Here is a 20,192-nt window from a genome sequence, read left to right as displayed (position 1 = left end):
TGGTAACCCAATCCTCTTAGCCTCCTCTTAGCAATCCTCTTAGTTTTTAGTCTGGGGTAGATTGTCTTCGCCGTCCCAAAGTTTCTAGTAATGAGGTCAAGGTCGTCTGCGAAGGCTAGGAGTTGGCTACTTTTGCCGAAGCGATGTTGAATAACATACAAGACAGTCCATCATCTTGCCGCTACCCTCTGCACGATTCGAAAAGACTCGAGAGTGCCCCCGAAACACGCACGTAACACATCACTCACTACAGGGTAGCTTTCATCAGTCGCGTCAGTTTGTCCGGAAAAACCCGAATTAATCCACCTAGCGGCGTGACCTAGCCTTTCTACTGCCACAATATTCATTATTTAATTTGTCAGGAACTTAATTGTAGATGTATAGATGTTATATTAGACTATATTTTTAAATATCCGTTCTGTATTCCTCAAAATCCTTATTTGCCAGTAAAATTCACAACGTATTGTGTAGAATAATTATATTTTCTTTCCTTAGGTGCGTAAATACATGTAAGCGTCATTTATGTTACTTGATGAACACCTTATTTAGTTTTATAATATTTATAGAAAAATAATGTAAACACAAAAGATAATTTTTACAGACTTGAATGAATATGTATAGAAAATTAGAAATTAACCCTCTAACGGGTCTACAGACGGCCTTAACTTTCAGAGCCACATACGAAATTGACAATATGAAGTATTTGTTCATAGCAGATTTTTTGATATTTTGATATTAATACCATGCATTCAAAAGTTAGCATCTTTGAAAAACAAGAGTTCAGAAAAATTATTATTATATTTCGCTTTGAAGAAAAAGGATATCTATAACAAAATGATTGATCTCAAAATTTTACTATTGGTTTGCTTGGCTTCAATTTTGCAATATATCTGAATTAGAAAAAAATTACTGAATAGAGCATTAGATATGAAAACGAGAAATGGAACTATTTCTTAGCTAGCGCTCCTTCAGAGAATTATTTTTGCATGAAAATCAAAACTTAAGCTTCTTTGGAATGTACTTTCATGAAAAGATAGTCATTAGCTTGATCGCATCGTCTTTACAATGTTAGAAGGTTAGGAAAACAAGATGAGGTCGAAAAATAGTGCCAAAGCTACGCCATAAACATGCTTGAGAATGGGAAATACGATCGATATGATTCCCAGTGCTTGTCTTTTTTTGATTTATTTAGGCTTATACAAATTTGGAAAAAAGTTTATGTCCTGGTCCCGAAATATTGTTCAAGGGGGGGCAAGAAAAAAATAATAACATTCAACCTTCAATAACTAAACGAAGGAGAAAAAACCACTGTTTATTTTTCCATATTAATACAAAAATATTGTACAGTACTTAACTTTTAGTTCAAACCGAACCAACCTTCAAAATTTTTTGATTCAAGCACATAAAGTAAGCATTGTGGTGGAGATAAATCAGCTTGATAATAATGGCTACTGTGCTGTGCTACCGGCATTTGTTAAGAACAAAATCTCTGATACTATCTACGTTTGAAACCGCTCGTTTCTTGATTAACCTCTTAGTGATATGAATATCAGGTCATTCCTGCTGGTTCTCAACAATAACGTGTTTATCTTTGTATAAATATTAAAGAATACTAGAATAAAGAACTATCAGAAGCGATTGTCATTGCTTGACTAACAGTATTTTTTCAGGCCGGTGATGCACTTCGGATGAAGTTTACTACTGCGGTGGAAGTTGTTCTCCAAATATTAGGAGTTTTAACAGCCCTCTTCCGAAGAACCTTGATCTTTAATTGAAAATTGCCGGATATCAGCATAACAGGCGTCCTGGGTCTTTTTTTAAGCTTCGGATGATAGTGGTTCGGACAATGTCTTGTTATAAGACCAGTATAAATGATTGCATATTTCTTCGTAAGCGCCAGGATTTTGCGAATCATTGAAATGTTTTGAGAGATAAACCGTTTCGACTGCCTAGCAATAAATATTTTATTCCAATTTAATTCCAGTTTCGCACATTTCCTTACTAAAACTCCATTTTTTAAGCAGAAGAAGATAAAGCTCAGTAAAAAATCAATATAACAGCATGGCTTGATTTGATGTTATGGTCGGGGCCACCATTTATCCCAATGATAATCACAACATGACAATAGTCAGAAAATTTTCGAACAACTCACTGACATCCTTTCTGCATGCATCGAATGCGTGGTAAAATATTGTATTTGTAAGATAAAATTGTAAGTTTTACGTCCCTAACATCCAAAATTAGGGTAAGTTTCTTGGACATTACGGAATAAAACGACCAATTGGAGCCCCAAAAGCACTGAAAGCTGATACTCCGGATTGTCTAATTTGTTGTATTTTTTTTTAATCTATCTACTACCTATGAAAAAATAACCCCACTGCAATTCTGAATATCTCCGTCAAAAGCGGTACCAAATTTCACTAATATATTGTTTAGTTTATTGATGCCTCAACCTAATTCGGTTCTTTTAAAACAAGTTGAATTAAATTGGAATAAAATTTAAAGTAAATAGAGCCAAAAGTCTGATTTCAAGCACCCCAATTTTCAGCGCCGGGATTTAAAGATTAAGCACAATAGTCGTCTGTGACCTGTAGCGAGAATCAGACTGCTTGGTGAAGGAAAGTTGATCGTGACTAACCGGATAATTTCTTTAACTTTGCACATATTGGGTAATTTAGAGATGTAAACTCGTTGAACTGTAAAAAATCTGCTTATCACTAAAGAATGCAACATAATAATGTTGCACTTTATTTTTTTGCCCCTTCAAATTTCGAAAATTTTTGAAGGGGGGGGTGACATAAACTTTTTTTCAAATTTGTATAAGCCTTATTAAAACATGATACATGACATAAGACATCTGTCCTTTAAAATATCACTAACGAAAACAAATCTTACAAAATTTCTACCGTGCAACGTTTACTTCCTATTTTTCATATAACATTTCTAAGCTCTAGTATCTATTGATTGAAAAGAGCATCTATTGATGCGCAGAATTTGTTTGGAATTTGTACAAATTTATTTGGAAAAATCAACTCACTAGTATTTTTGATTCTATACACCACTATACCTACATGCTTAAATAAACTGCTTTTCTTCGCTTTTTGCTTTTCTTGTACAATTGTGAGTAACAGCAAGTAAAGAAAATGACAATTGAAATCAGAAATCGAAGAAAAGAAAAAACTTTTCGATTGAATCCCACTATTTAATATTTATTTGCAACTGATACGTAGTTCACCTACGACGTGCAGGCTTCATCAGTATCTTATTTCAAAGCGTATACGTATCTGTCGCGAATAAATATTAAATAGTGGAATTTAGTCGGTAAAAGTTTTTTCTTTTCTTTAATTTCAGAGTTCGTATTCCACTAAGAGGCTTCAAAAACTTCAGACAATTGACATGTTTCTCACTTTTCTTGAATTTCATTGCAAATTTTAAAATTGCAAATTGTCATCACATACATACATACATACATACACACATACATACATACATACATACATACATACACACATACATCACACACATCTCATACATTGAATACAATCAACATTTGATTGATATGTTTTGATTTCACACGTTTTGACGGTTTAATATATGGTGCTTAAGTGTTAAAGTTTGAATAACTTTTGAATGAAGCGTCCGATTTTAAATAACTCGGTTTCGTTTGATAGATCTCAGCAGTAATTTTCAAATAATCATAAAATGTGTGATGTTTTTCATTAAATTAATGCTTATATGTTACATAAATATCTTTTAAATACTATTTTTTCACATTTCTTTATGTAACTTTCAAACTACAAGTCCAATCGTCATGAAATTTGGAAGTTAAGGGTTTGCAAGGCTCCTCTTTCATATGCAATCAATTTTGTTCAAATCGGTTAAGAGACCTATGAGATAATGAAGTCCCATATTTTTCGTATTTTTATACATAACTTTTGAACTAAAAGTCCGATCAGTATGAAATTCAATAGCGACCAATGGGACACCTAGACCTTTCATTTGACACTAAGAACATTAAAATCGGTCCAGCCATCTCCGAGAAAAGTGAGTGAGATTAAAAGCGTCACATACACACACACACACACACACACATACACACACACACACACATACATACACACACACAGAAAATGCTCAGTTTTCGAAACTGAGTCGAATGGTATATGACATTCGGCCCGCAGGACCTTCTTTCCATTTTCGGTTTTCCAAGTGATTTCTATACCTTTATACTATATATTTATATAGTAGAAAGGCAAAACGTACTCGTGCATTATCTGCCATAGCTGTTCGCGCTCGACTGTATCGTATGCTCCTTCTGACGCTTGTTCCTCCTCAGAATCGTGGTCAACTCATTCCGCGCTCATCGAAACTTGGTCAAATTCTATCTCGTGGCAATGCATAGGTAGTTTTCTCAAGCTCTTTTTTCCTTTTTCTCGCTCGCTAGCATTCCCCATCAAAGGCGAAGAAACCTCGTGCGCTCGTCTCGGTTTCTTCGTCTAGCACTACGGTTCGGCCTTATTGACGGTCTAGCGCTCCATCCATCTTCGAAGGTCGAAGCATCTAGCTCCACAGAGGAAGGTTAAGCTTCATCCAGTATGCGCGCGTAGTTTTCGTTAACTCGCAAGTTGTCCAATTGCCGAATAGTTAACCGAGGAGGGCGACTTTGTCGCGAGATATAAAACGTCGATAGTTTTGGTAATGGTCCGAGTCGATATCCGTACCCCGTAGGGAGCGTACGTTGGTGATGTTCGACAAAAACCGACTATCGATGACCAATAAGAATACATATGTTCGATTTGGTTCATGGTTCCTTGGCCTGGTGATCTCCAGGTGGCTTTTCGAGGTTATCTTTGCGGGAAAAAAAGTAATTCTGAGCTCCAAGCTTCGGGAACGATTCAAGAAAACCTCCAGAAAAACGTAATAAAACTAAAAATGCTGCTTAGGTAGCTATTTTCTTTGGTGGTTTCACAATTTATTTTTGTTGTAGCAAAGTTACTAATGAACTTATAAATAAAGAATAAACTGGAAACTTTATATTGCATCAGTGCAAAATTTCATTTCGCACATTTTCACGAGTCAGAGGAAGAATTAAATATCACTGGATAGAAATAATTTAAACAAATATTATTCTTTGTTTCAGATGAACCTGTGAAATCCCAAACTGGTGCCACTTCTTGATTTCGGTAAATATTTATTATATTATTTATCTAAGCATTATTAGAAGCATTCCAACGGTTAAGTGATTCCGCAATCAACATTCATTTAGTTAATTTTCATTATAAGTAGCAAATGATGTAACAAATAAACCACTTTGAGCGACTGGGCAAGCAATGGCAAGCGGTAAAGTCGCACTTAACACCAGCCGCTTCATTTTAAATTCAACCATTCGAACAAAAGAGATTCCTTTCGATTTCCAATACAAAAAAGTAACATATTTTTCCACAATGCCCCAGCGACAGCGGCTCAGCTAAACGCGATTCCCGATATAACCCACATGAACCGCTTGACCCAACCATCGCATTACCAACAACAGCAACAACGGTGGAAGTGTCCATATAAATTTGAGTGACATAAAAAGAATATTAGAAGGCAACTATTTCACACGGAATGAATTCCTTCGTCTAAATGGCAAAATAATGGCAAACTGCTTGCGCCAGCATAAAACTGCATTCAATCATCAATCATCCTCGTGCCATCATCATTCATAGTGCCTGCCGTAGTGTCTGCCATATGCACACCGAACCTAAATGAGCATGATCCTCTGTACAGTTTCGAAACATGGGTCAGTTCAGTTCGACAATTTCAAGCTTGATTCGGTTAATTCAAATTAACCGAGAGTTTCTTTTTCGATCATGCTTCTTAAATTCGCTTTATCAAAGTGTTTATGTTTTGTCCGCAAGGTTGTTTTCTTACCATTACATTAGAAAAATTTTGCAATTGTGTTTGACACTGAGTCGCACGTCATCGGTTCTTTTAACATCCATCAATCATAAACTCATCAAAAATCAAACATCCTAATAATGATGCTGTAAAATGTCTTAACGAGTCTTTCTGCCTGGGAAAGTAAATGTCTAGTTTTACGCACAACTGAATGGTAGCATTGTATAAATTATTACCCAAGAAGCATCCGCCGTGCCATCTCCGTCAAATGACGTTTATACTACGTACATTTTACGATTCAAGTGTAAAGCCACACCGCACCACAGTTGATGATGATTAATGAGTTGGTGTACTTTTTCCTAGAGCCTAGAGCGCGAGTGATTGTTGCGATTTTTTGCAACCGCCATGACATAGTGACCAACCAAATGGGACACAGCCTGGCCCGGCCACAGCTAATAGCCCGATTACGAGTTACGAACGGTTGCAAGCGAACGTGAATGCGTGGACAGCTCTGTGGCTTCTCGGGCATTCAACCGGGCTCACAATTTGTCCACCCATTTACGAATCATGTCATCACAAACCGATTCAAATCCAATTTGCAGAGCTCCCGCTCGCTATCGTCCGGGCCCAGCGAGGCAGCCAGCGCCAGCGATGCGATGGTCGCACATGCGAATGAATGGGAACATAAATTTACGGCCAAAGAATTATGAATTGTATGCATGCGGCCTAAAGGCTTGCTACATAAGCATGTGGCCACCAAATCATGCAAAGACAATGGTTATGAAGGTGATATCGCTGGACAATTTACTGCTACAATGATTCTGCAGAGCCGCAAACTTTCTACGATTGTTACAGTTACAGATGCCAAACGACTTCCAATGGTTCTGGTTAATTGGCGCCAATTAAGTTACTAAGCAATTGCGTCAAATACTATGATGAATAATGATGATAATTATGTTTTTCATCACAAAAAAAAGGTTTTTATCGGTAGTTAAGATATTATGAACACTTTCGCGATCTTTTTATGATGTTTTTAATCAGCATAATTGGGAATAAGTGAGATGGAAATAAAAGATTTGACATTTGCGAGATTCGATGGACACCGTTCGAGTCTAGCTTCGAGCCTGATGAAGAGTGGTCGCCACGCATAAAAATTATACTTTATTATGACGCTTAGTGGTTCCAATGCTGTCCTCGCTTGACGTGTCGTTTTCATAAAAAACGGAATCAAAAGCCACAGATATAAAACTGAAGAAATGCCCTGCGCCATTTGAATCTATCCATCGATTATTATTGTTAACGTGAGTGTGAAATTCAATTCAGGCAAAGCGGCAAAGTGGTACCTCACGATTGAATGGAATCCACATGATATAACGTTCATCCCGGCAAAAGCTACGATAGGGCCCGTTAGTGCCGGTAGTGCTGGTAGATCGCGCCAAATCAGTTTACGATGCTATCATAATTTATCGATCGCTTCACACCTTCCCATCGGCTACCCATCAAGCAATCAAAAGCCACAAACGTCACAATGTTGGTCTCAAATTTGTTTATCGTGGTTTTCGATTGCCCATAATAACAGTAGTCAGCTGTCAACTTGATTGATCGAGATTGCTATCAATCATAACTCGTCGCGTCGTACTTTATGATTCGAGCGCGAAAAATTACGCTTTTAGTGTTCGCATTTGATATGTAACCGATTTTTATTGCCCCATAAAAACGAACTGTACCTTTATTAATATTCGATTGTAGGGCGCAATTATTGTCCTTTTGCTAGATGGGAATCATAACGTTGATCGTAACAATAAACATAGCCCCGATGTTTTTTTAGAGCAGCAATTTAAGCTAAATTCAGCACGAGTAATACCTAGACTGCAGCACAAAAACAATTTTATTAATTATTAAATTATAATCTCACTGTGAATTAATATTGTTATGTTTATCTGCTTGGATACCGTAAAAGATATCTTTCTTTTTAACTTGGCTACAGAAAGGTTAATTTCAAAAGGCACAATAACATTGCTTTATTACTGGTGCTCGATGTAGACGATATTTATTTTTTTAATGCTAAAAATGATCATGACCAACGTAATATGAATGAAATTAATCTTTCGTCTATTACGATCTAGAAGATAAACACAAATTACTAGCATACACTGTGGCTATTTTTTATAGCCGCTTACATGTTTCAGACTTTATGAACCAGATAAAAGACGGTATAAATTGTTGTAACACAATATGTTTCAAATGTATTTGAAAATAAAAATCATGACATAATTTATAATATGATATCATAAAACATACATTTGCGCGTTCAGCATTTTAATAATCAATCAGCCCTCTGGGACACCCGCTAACCATGTATACCTTTCTAGAATAATTTTTCTCGGTTTATTTCGATAGGTTTTCTTTTCTTAGATAATCTGCCATCACTTTCCAAGGAACAATTTCAGTTTTATTGCACTCCATTGGCGTTTTCGTGACCAATGCTTTCAAAACGGTCTATAAAACTTAGACCTGTCCCCTATTACCGTTATTCTATAAAATGAAAAAAAGTAGTGACTAAAAGTTCGTTACTTCAACTCATGCTTTCCCTTCGTGAAATAGTATCTACTATGCTATAAAAGGATTTTTGTTTCGGCACTAAGAAAAAATACCTATTGTTACCCTAATATTATATGGAAAAATCCGTAATTCGTATAACAGCAGCAATTAATCGTGTTGCTTGTTACGCCCCATCGTGTGATAATTTTATCGCCACTTTATAATAGGAATTTAGTGGTTAGGACTTAGATTTATTACCGTTTGACAAGTAGCTGGGCGTGTTGGGAGCTGGTTAATAAAATGTGTTACTAAGGCAACTGTAAAGTTTTATACTACCTACCGTTCCGTTATAGACAACCGCAATAATATCTGTGTTTAGTTTAATTGCAGTAACTTTGGAAATTCTCCACCGCAATTGTAGGCATACTATGGGATACACTTGAGTATACTGTTATACAAGCTTGGAACGCCATGCAGAACACTATGCTGTGTGAAAAATGCATTTGGTAAACTTTCACCACTTTATAGAGGGCCATAATCGGCCTACACTCTGCTACCAATAATTGAATTATTCGCTGTGATAAATAACACAGTTTTGTGCTCCTACTACCAACTTTTTGGTTGAAAAACTGCTCAGAACAGAAACAGTGTCTGTAAATTCATTTAAGCGTGTAATCCTAAATTGCATGATCACAAATTTTCTGAAAGATGAAGATGACCGTCACGCGAAACAATAGACCAATTGAGAGCCAAATTTAGTGAGCAATCTCTCGTTTTGATTGAACGCCTACCCGAACAAACTTTGGCAACGAAAAAATTTATATCAAAATTATTAGGTACATATATTCTTCTGTCGAAATCAATCAGAAATTATGTTTTATTACCGCTTCAACGTGAAACTTATATATTGATATGTATTGAAATTTGCTTTCCTTTTGCTTTATTTTTTTAAGGAAATTGTATTGGCATGTTTTGTTCATAATATAAATGATCCTACGATATTTCAGATACATAATTTATCTTCATCCGATTTTACCACTTTGCCTGTTATCTGATATTGTTCGATTTTATCTGCTTATTAATTGTATAACCATTCACCTGGCCATAGTATGTGCTAATAGAAGAAAAGTTACAAGTTTTGTTATAAAAATACAATGTAACGTCCGCGATAATAGGAACCATACTCTAACCATAAATATTATCTTCTATCTTCCAATCTAGAACCATTTGTGAAATGGTGTCGCACCGCATTCACTGTTGCATGGTATAATAACAAGTATATTAGTTGTGGTTATTCATCAGGTAACCATTACAACAACAGGCTGTTAAGAATATTCACCATACGAAAACGTGTGATTTTCTATACATATATTTGTAGCGTAGGATATGTTGAATATACAGGGTGTTAGGTAGTTTAGTGCAGACATTTCTGATAGAGGATCACAATTGACGAAAAAAATCATTCTTCACATATGGCCAAATCTCAAACGTTACATAGTTATTAAACATTTTTAGTTTTCGGTTCCTTTTACCTTAAATTAGCTCTGGTACAAAAACTATCCTAACTAGGGTACGGGAGGGTATTTCCAGCACGCTGCTAAATTCGGCATACATTACTTTCTTTTGCTGCGCTTTCCCAAATAAAAACTTTGCCACTATATAACAATACTAAAACGAATGTAGCACTCATACGCTTTAATGTGTTAAAACACTGGCACGTAATCAGGCTGAAAAAACCAGCAGCAATCGCTTACGCGTAGCCGCTCTTGATGATGGTTTGTAAAACACACAATTATGATCACGTTTACTTATTCCAGCAACTAAACAGCAGTGGATACGGCGTCACAGAACAATTTTACTTCTTTTTATCACAGAAGAACGCAAAAATTCCCCTCTGATATGAAAATATAAATCAATTTTCATTCACTAGCAATTTGCTGCATTTTGTTTTCAGCAAATGGTGCTCTATATATACTACTACCAACATGTGATGAGGTTGCACCTGAAACTCTTCTATCGTGTTGACATTGCTAGTATTTGAGTGACAACCACTTGCTTCTGGTGCTAATGTATATGCACAATTCAATGATACACTAGCGCCAGCAGCAAGCTGTTGTCACTGCAAAACTAGTTATCTTCATTCATCAGTCTCTCTTTTGATCTGTTTTTGAAAAGCATCTAATCCCTGTGCAGGCTATTTCTCCCGGTCGGATTTAAAAAAACACAGACACCACTATAGAAAATGGGCCCAATTTAGCCACAGCGACTTCATCATTTCTTGCGACTATAACTCAAATTCAGTAGCGTTTCATTAAAACCAAAATACACGCCGATATTCAGTAAATATTATTCTATCAACTGATATAAAAATCTTGTCTCGAACGAATATAGTTTCAACGTAATTCCTGAATATTGTTTAGGCTACCGCTTAATGGGCTGAAAATACCCTACCGTACCCTAACTCGATTCTGTTACTTTCATGTGTAAGTTGAACGAAAATTTTGTACTAAAACTTGCTTTTACACATCGTGCTTTATGAGATTTAGTAACTTTTTAGAAGCAAAAAGCTTTTAAATAAGTGTTGTTCAAGACGTTTTTATCGAATTTCTTCTATAAAGGTGTGATAAAACTGATAAAAGCTATTTACCGGTTTAAAGCCCTAGTACTGTTCTACAATTCGTTCTTTGACGTAAAACGCCTATCTCCGTGTGGTTTTAGGTGTTGAATTAGTATCTGAAAACTGCTCGAACTCATACATCACGCATAACACACTAGATCAACGCGTGCGACGGACACGGTTTGATGCATATGGAACATATGGAACCTAAGCGTCTTGAGTTTTGTAAGATTATGCAAGCAAAAGTGGAGGCGAACTCGCATTGTATGAAAAACATTGTTGTTGTTTTTCATAGGGGTCAGACTGTGTTTTTGCACGCGGTAAACTAGTGTGCTATGCGTGATGTATGAATTCTTGCATTTTTCAGAAACTAATTCAACACCTAATACGATACGTTTAATATGAAATTCGCACGCGGTAAACTAGTGTGCTATGCGTGATGTATGAATTCTTGCATTTTTCAGATACTAATTCAACACCTAATACGATACGGTTAAAATGAAATTGCATCGAAACTATAAGAGACAGACGTTTTACGTCAAAGAACGAACTGGAAAACGGTACCAGAGCTTTAACTTGGTGAATAACAGCAATCAATATTATCACACATGTTTAGGAGAAATGCGATAAAAACGTCTTGAGAAACACTTATTTGAAAGCTTGTTGTTTCTAAAAAGTTAATTAAATTCATGAAGTAGGAGGTTTAAAAGCAATTTTTAGTACAAAATTTTCACAACTTTCGAATGAAAGTAACAGAATTGAGCTAGTTAGCATAGTTTTTTATCAGAGCTAATTTAAGACAAACAAAACCGAAAACTAAAAATTTTCCATAACTGTGTAACAATTAAGATTTGACCATATGCGTAGAATTTTTTTCGTCAAATATGGTCCTATATCACTCCCTGAAATAGCTGCACTAAGTTACGTAACACCCTGTATATTGATAATGATTGAACCATAATGTTAATAGTAGACGCCATTGAAATTTATGGTTTTAGAATGTACTGTAACCTTTGTTCGTATGGTGATTGTAACGATATGGTTATAACCATTTTCATAAATGTTTTCATTAAGCGGGTGTCCAGAAATTGAATAAGAACATGATGACCAGAAATTGAATAAGACAATCATTGGTTGATGATGTTATATATTTTGCCATCATTGGCGTAAAACAGGCATCAACCAGATGCCAGTATAACAGAAAATTTGTTGATTAATAGCGAGAACAAAAGGGGCCCAAGATTACTCCCCTGCACGATGGTCCGGTTTCGAAAAAGTGCGGACATCAGCATTTGGTTAAAAAATGCGTAATTTTTCAAGGGTGCTGTCTTCGAAGAAATTTAATAATAAATCTAGCGCATCTTTCTGCGCTATTAGGGTGACCGTGAACTTACCTATAAGGGCGATACGAACTTTTGTTTTTTAAATAATTTTTAAAAAAAATTCTCCAAGTTGCAGAACATGCTAAAATAAGCAACTTTGCTGAATATAGTAACTATCTATCTCTTACCGGTTGCGAAATATAATAATTAACACATTATTATATAAAAGAGCACTTAAAAATCAATTATGCTAAATAACTTTGCACACAATTTTTTTATTGCTTTTGAGTGTTCTACAAAGTTATTCAGTATATTAAAAAACACATTATCTTCGAAGACTCTTTGTTGCTAGGACGGATATTTAATAAGTTATAAAATATTAACTACGGGCAACTTCGCGCAAACCAGACAACCAATAGGTGAAAATACTATATTTCGTCTATAAAACAAAAATATTTTCATCACGAGATCTCCAAAGGAATCTCAGAATAAATCAACTGAAAATGTGCTATTTTTTGATAAAAATCTTTATAACTCGTTAAGGGAAAGAGATAGAGAGTTACTGTATTTAACAAAGTTGCTTATTTTAATGAGTTCTACAACTTTGCTAAAGACACTATACCTTTTGGAGCGCATTGAAATAAACGAAAATTTGTATCACGCTAATGGAACTAACCAGTAAAATCACAATAGTTTGCTATAACGTACAAATGCGTAATTTTTTAAGGGTGGTGTCTTCGAAAAAGTTTACTAATAAAATATAACGCATGTTTCAGCACTATTAAGGTGATACAAACTTTAGTTTCTTAAAATAATTTAAAAAAAAATTCTCCAAAAAGTTATAGAACATACTAAAATAAGCAACTTTGCTGAAAATAGTAACTATCTATGTCTTACTAATTACGAAATATAATGACATGTCTAATAAGGGCACTTAAAAATCAATTATACTCAATAACGCACACAATTTTTTTATTGCTTTCAAATGTTCTACAAAGTTATTCAGTATGCTGAAATAAACTGAAAAAATAGTTTTTACTGGCAGAACGACGACACAAGTTAGATTAAAACTTCTCGGTCGGTGGTTTCTACAGTAGACGGAGGAAGAGGCACAATTTGTGTCTATAACCCAACCAGATACGTCGCTACCTTAATAAGGCGGTTGTGCAGTCTCTTTTTGTCCAGCGGCTCTGTGGTTCAAAGGTACATGAGTACCAGCGAGCCACATGCCCTGGCGGGTGCTGTGGGTTCAAATCCGGTTTTTTTTTTTTTTTTTGTATGCCAGAAGGGCATTGGGTTAAAAGGCCACTGCGACAGTCTTAATGATCGTCTTTTGTGGCAGACCCCGATTGCTGTACACAGTTTACGGATCGCTCATACCCATTGATGGAGTTGAGCGGAATTCAAATCCGGTTAGAATTAGAATCTCAGATTATAGCTTGGTTCGACCCATCCACCTTCCAGCATCGGATAAAAGGTAGGAGTCACAACGACTATTTGTTAAGCGGAGCTACCAATAAACCCCACTCCCCCCCCCCTTCACCTTTCCGCTCTTTCCCATCCATTCCAAAATAAATTCATTACTTTCCCCTACCGTTAATATAGGGCACGGGAGGGTTTTTTCGGCCCATTATCGATTGCATCTATTTTTTCGGCCTATGGCCTAGTGTTAATGGAAGAACAGGTGGTTTTGACGTTCTTTGAAAAAAAAATAGTAGATTACTTAGAATCTTAAGAAAATAGTTATAACATATTACAATTGTATGCCGGCAAAGTATTTTTATTGGCAAAAGAAAAGGTAAATAGGCTGAATTTAGAAGCCTGCTGAAAATAATCTCCCGTACTCTATATGCCTGATCACATTTCAAGATCAAGACTAAAACACACGAGATTGGTCTAGTACGAATATATTGAAAATGTATTTTTTTTACTTATCAAATTTGTTGAATATTTTCGAAGCTCAAATACCTAATGCATTAGTTCCTAAGCCCCACCAGTGTAATTCGTGCATGCAAGTGGGTGAGATGAACCCGTAACCCACCAGAAGCAAACTGATGTGACAAAGAAGAGTATTCCTGCCGATTGGCTGGTAAGAAAATTTAGCGTCGTGCTTGTTTTTGCTTTGGAAAATTATCATGTTAAATGTAAAATTTAGTGTCAATTCAATGTGTAGCTATGTTAATGAATATTGCAGTCGAATGATGATAGTCGAACAATAGTAGACTGAAACGTCACGTACTAAAAAAGGAATACAAAGTTGTCAACATTTCACCGAAAATAATCATCAAATTTGATATATAATTAATTTACGGTGACAAAACCCCCCAAAAGAAATATTGAATATGTATTTGATAGTTTCTAAACGCAACTTTTTTTCGAACGTATCCGTAACATAACTTGAATTCAGTTAAAAGTTTCCAAAAAAATATATCACATCCACTTCATCACCTCAGTTGCACCTAACTAACAATGTGCGTTTAATTGCACAATTATAACGATACTAATAAATAAAACAAGTCATTTAAATCGCAATTAGAGGGCTAATAAACCCAAATTGTTTTATTGCACAAAATCGACCAATAAAATAAAATAGCTCAATCATAAGTGCAGAAGAATAGAAAATAACTGGGCCAATTGATTATGAAAATTGCTTCACTATAATATTCGCATTAAAAGTGTCTAATGATAATTATTTTTGTTTTATATTTTATTGTCGCATCATTTTTTTTTAATGCAGTTGCACATTAAACCATAAAAGGGAGTTGAACGGTGCCTGGTTGCGCCACTAATTGAGTGTCCACTCTATTTTAATAATAATAATAATGTTGGTCTATAAAAATGTTACGTTTCACATGCGTAGTTATAGAAATGGTATTACTGGGTTGCACAAACCTGAATGTATATCTGATACCTATATAGTTTATTTTCGTTGTGAACAGCACAAATAAATACTGTTTTGTTTAGAAGTTGAAGTCAAATACGAAAACTTTTGTTCCCAAAATTATTCCGCAAGGCAGTGCTAAATGGCAACCAAATTGAAATTCCTTTGTATAAGTGAGCAAAGCAAATTAAAGTGTCATAAGAAAATCTACAAAGTCACTTTTGTCGGCACATTTTAATGTTCGTCTGGAAGGTATTGAGACAACATTAAAACCGAGTTCATGCGAACTGTTTGCTGACCTGTTTGATCTTGTTTATGGCGATCGAATTGTTTCTTTTTCTGAAGCTAAAATTGCAGCTGCGCATGTGCAATTTTACCATCCTACATATCTTGCCAAAATGTTGAGAGTACAACGTGCCCGTGCGTCATATCCTTATTGACTTCGAAGCAGCATACGATACAGTCGATCGAGACCAGTCATGACAGATACTGGACGAACACGATACTCCGGACAAACCGGCGCAACTTGTATAAGAGCTGCATAGACACTCTCGAGTTCCTTCGAAACACGGCGAGGGCTGAGACAAGGGGACGGCTTGTCCTGCTTACTGTTAAATACAGTATTGTTCCGATTATATCAACCCCTCCGTGAATTTTTGGCTGATATAATTGGAAAAATTTTGTTTTTGCTCAAAGTATGCCAAGTTCCAAACTTCCAAACTTCCTGCATCAATACATTTTTCAGATGTACCCGAATATTTTCAGTTCAATTAGTTAATATTTATATCAGTAAAGTTTTGAAATAAAACTGAAAAGGACTAAACCAAGCTGGACCAAAAAAGAAGTCCATTAGTACAGTTTATGAAGGAACAAACAGTTTGGTCACATTTTGGTTACACCTAAACGATGTTAATTGAAACTCGAAAGGCAAAGTTAATACAATTAAGCTAATCTGCAACTGGAATTATAAAGTCTTGTGGTTGTTATAGCATAACTGTCTCCTATGAGTAGGGGAGTGTCGTCGTGGTTGGGCCACGTTTTGGCATTCGCCCATGACTTTCGTTTCAAAAGGAATTTGGGAAATCTTAACACATCGTTGCAAAGGTCTAAGAATAAGGTATATTTCCGGAAAGTTTTGAACTGATTGCTTGAAAAATAAAAAAAATTATAGGCATTTACGTGAAGACAAAAAAATGTTATCATAGTCGGGCCATGTTGTACAGGTTGGGCCACCGCAGAAAATCTAAGACATACGTATTGAAATTCTATATAAAGACATAAAAAGAATGAATTCCGGGAACAACGGCTCATATAAGTACAAATACCCTATTTTTAATAGCATTTTTGCGAAATTTTGGCGACCTTGTAAAATCAATATTGTTACAATCGCCTTTTCCGAAGTGTACAACTACAATGGAAAAACAACAAAAATCTAGGTTTTTATCGTATTAATTTTGCTATACTTCATCACATTTTACGTGACTTGCATTCTCTAGCTATTATTGTGCTTCTGCGCTTAAAATCATGGTGGCCCAATCATGACTACTCAAGTGGCCCGACCTTTACAAATAGCACTTTTCTAGTATTTCACCTTAGCCTTCCCAAACACGTTACTGGAGGGTATTTTCCTATAGCCTTCGTGTGCAGCACAACACACTTCATACATTTTCAAAATTTATCTCGATAATTGCATTTCATGAATCATTTCTTGAAGAAAAGTTCATTGCGCCTGGTAAACTTTTTTTGTAAGATTTAGTCACTGAATTCAGTACGGGTGTTTTGAATACACGATTGAAACTCACAATATTGTGAAAAGTTAGCTATCACAGTAAGAAGTTTTACAATGATTCTATCATAGATATCATGAGTTACTAAAACTGTAAAATCGTGATGGCCCGACCATAACAGTGGCCCGACGATAACGACAATACCCTAGCTCTACCATATTGGGTTTGATAGAACAAACAGAGCATAATCGTATTTCCAGGCTATTAAATAATGGTTAATCATAAATTACGTCTCGCAAGAATTGGCTACAGCTACAGATTCAACTATATTTCAATATAACAATGCATTACAGCGTAATTGCTCACGATCTGTGTTTTATATTAGTTACTAGCTGACCCGACAAACTTCGTATTGCCACAAATTAACCTGTGTTGTACATAAATCATGAATCTCGGATGATCTTTGTCACAATCTCGAGCTCCCCAGTAGGCGGCGCTTCCGACGGTGGGTCACCGGCAACACTCGCGACCGTCTCGTCCTGAATGATCTAGTGTTACTATAGATAGTTTTTGTGGTCTTGTTATTGACTAATGTTTTATGGAAGAGTCTCGAATTTCTCGAGTTCGATTCGTTTTTGAGCTTCGCAAAAATTTCTGTTTTATTTGTATGAGAGTCCATATCCCCCTACCACAGGGTTGAGAGGTCTCTAAATATCATAAAATAAATTCAAGGCTCCAAAATCTCCCACATGCCAAATTTGGTTCCATTTGCTTGATTAGTTCTCGAGTTATGAGGAAATTTGCATTTCTTTGCTACAGGAGCCCCCCCTCTTAAAGTGGGGAGGGGTCCTAATTAACTATATAAAATATTCTTACCCTCGGAAACCTTCACATGCCAAATTTGGTTCCATTTGCTTGATTAGCTCTCGAGTTATGAGGAAATTTGTATTTCATTTGTATGGAAGCCCCCCCTTTTAAAGGGGAGAGGAGTCATAATTCCCCTTCTAAAAAAGGGAGGGTCCCAATTTACCATAGAATAAATTCTTGTCACCAAATTTTGTTCTATTTGCTTGATTAATTCTCGAGTTATGCAGAAATTTGTGTTTCATTTGTATGGGAGCCCCCACCCCCCCTTGGTGGGGGGAGAAGTCTCTAACCATCACTAAAACCTTTTCTGGCCTCAAAAACCTCTACATGCAAATTTTCACGCCGATTGGTTCAGTAGTTTTCGATACTATAAGAACATCCCGACAGACAGAAATCCATTTTTATATATAAGATAAAGTCGCCCATTGTGATCTGATTTTGTTACGGGATTTTTGAATTAACCATTCGTAGAAACATTGTCTTTGATTGCTTCTTTGATTGCTTCTTTGCAATGCTGTATATTAGCATACATAATTTTCTATTATTTTATAGCTTTTAATCAAATTTGAATGGAGGTCCCACTGGCCACTTGAGAAATATTTGAGCTGAAAGAAGAACTATTTTTCACCGAAAAAGCTCAATATCTCGCGGAAAATTTAGTAAATAGTATATAGCGATGTTCCACTAAAACGTGAATTTTAGTCAGATAAATAACTTTCTGGAGTTCTATTAACACGTAAAAATAGACCAGAATTATTTAGAGACAAAAAACTATTTTTGCCACAAATTACGAGTGAATCATATGGAAATTGGACTGGATAATTGGTTGTAAAAATTACACAAAAATAATACAAATAGTGAAACAAAAAACCGCGTTATATAAAAAATCAACATAAAATAAACCGTGTTAATTCAAAAATCGGTCATCGAAAAATCTGTTTGAGTTTAAAAATCGGTGAAAAAACCGCGTCAATTCGTAAAACGATGTAGAAAAACCGCGTTAATTCAAAAATCGTTATGAAAAACCGTGTTAATTCAAAAATCGTAAAATAACGTGTAAAAAGAGAAGTGTAATACAAACTGATACAATAAGGATGCTAAAAACAACAGAAAAATTAAACACTAGAGATAACCTCAATGGAACAAACATTTTAGAAAACATTTTTAATGGTTTAATATACGGTGCTTCAGTGCTTAAGTTTCAATAACTTTTGAATGAATCGTCTGATTTTGAATAACTTGGTTTCGTTTAATAGATCTGAACAGTAAAGCTTATACAAATTTGAAAAAAGGTTTCTGTCCTGGTCTCAAAATATTGTTGAAGGGGGGGGGGGGGGAGGGCAAGAACTAAACAAAAGAGAAGAAACCAGTGTTTAATTTTCCATATTATTAAAAATCTAATACAAAACTTTTGTTCAGTACTTGAATGAAGCCCGCAAAATAAAGTAGGCATCCTAGCAGAGATGAACCAACTTGATAATAGTGGAGTGCCACGGATCACCTAAGAGAGCCACAAACGTATAACTTGACGTTCATTTAAATTTTAAAATGCTCCAAATCTGTGTCACTTACTAGTTCAGAACACGGTAACCACAAAATAGTATGAATATCAGAGCACACCTCAGCTGATGTTGGCTCTTCAACAATAACGTATTTACCTTTATATTAAGAATGGAAACCGTTTCAATAACAACTCTTTTACAGTTGAAAAAGCTCGCAACTCTTTGACATCTTTAATTCCTTTAGGCAGGGATGGTTTGATCACCTTGATTCGTTTTGGGTTCGTTTGGCAGTGCCGTCTCAGCCTGGCGGAATTTGGGAGAGTTGTGTATGGGACATTTGTAGAATAGTGTAGAACAAGTTGTCTGCAGTTGTGCAGAATGGAGCCGGGTTGTATCCTTTGTGTTTATAGTACTGTATGACTGTTCACTAACCAACGGAGTAGCAGCATTGGGACACCGTAGATACAAGGTTTACAGCAGGACTTTGTTCGGCAGTATTGTAGATAGTAGTTAGTTCTGCAGGTGTTCCATATATAACTTTTTCGAGTTTTGCGTGGATGAGGCGGTGCTGTCAGTTGGGTCGGGCTGGTCGAACCATCCCTGCCTTTTGGTAATCAGTATTAGGATGACTTTGTTGCACGTCTCTCTCCTGCTTCTTGCTTGGAAAATTACGTATCTTTTTCTCATCATCTCCCAAGATACTTTCGAGCAAGTAAATCACACATAAGTGCTAAATTGATACCACTCTTAAATTGTTTAGCAAGATTGATAACTAAACGATGAACGTACCAGGAAGGTTTAGAAGAGTGCCCATTGCGCATAGAAAATCTTTATCTAGCTCAATAAAAAAGCAAC

The 20,192-nt window shown here is 35.8% G+C and overlaps 1 protein-coding gene across 4 annotated transcripts in view; it reads left to right on the top strand.

Annotated features, from left to right (window-relative positions):
* LOC128738213 (myosin-G heavy chain) overlaps positions 1-20,192 on the top strand; it is a 366,951-nt gene that overhangs the window by 204,821 nt on the left and 141,938 nt on the right. For all 4 annotated transcript variants that reach the window (XM_053833181.1, XM_053833180.1, XM_053833179.1 and 1 more), the window contains one exon: positions 5,141-5,183. The gene's annotated coding sequence lies outside the window, so the exon portion shown is untranslated. The remainder of the gene's footprint in view (positions 1-5,140; positions 5,184-20,192) is intronic.

The sequence above is a fragment of the Sabethes cyaneus genome, chromosome 2, assembly GCF_943734655.1.
Source record: "Sabethes cyaneus chromosome 2, idSabCyanKW18_F2, whole genome shotgun sequence".
Lineage (NCBI taxonomy): Eukaryota > Metazoa > Arthropoda > Insecta > Diptera > Culicidae > Sabethes > Sabethes cyaneus.
This window is presented reverse-complemented; position numbering and strand designations above follow the sequence as displayed.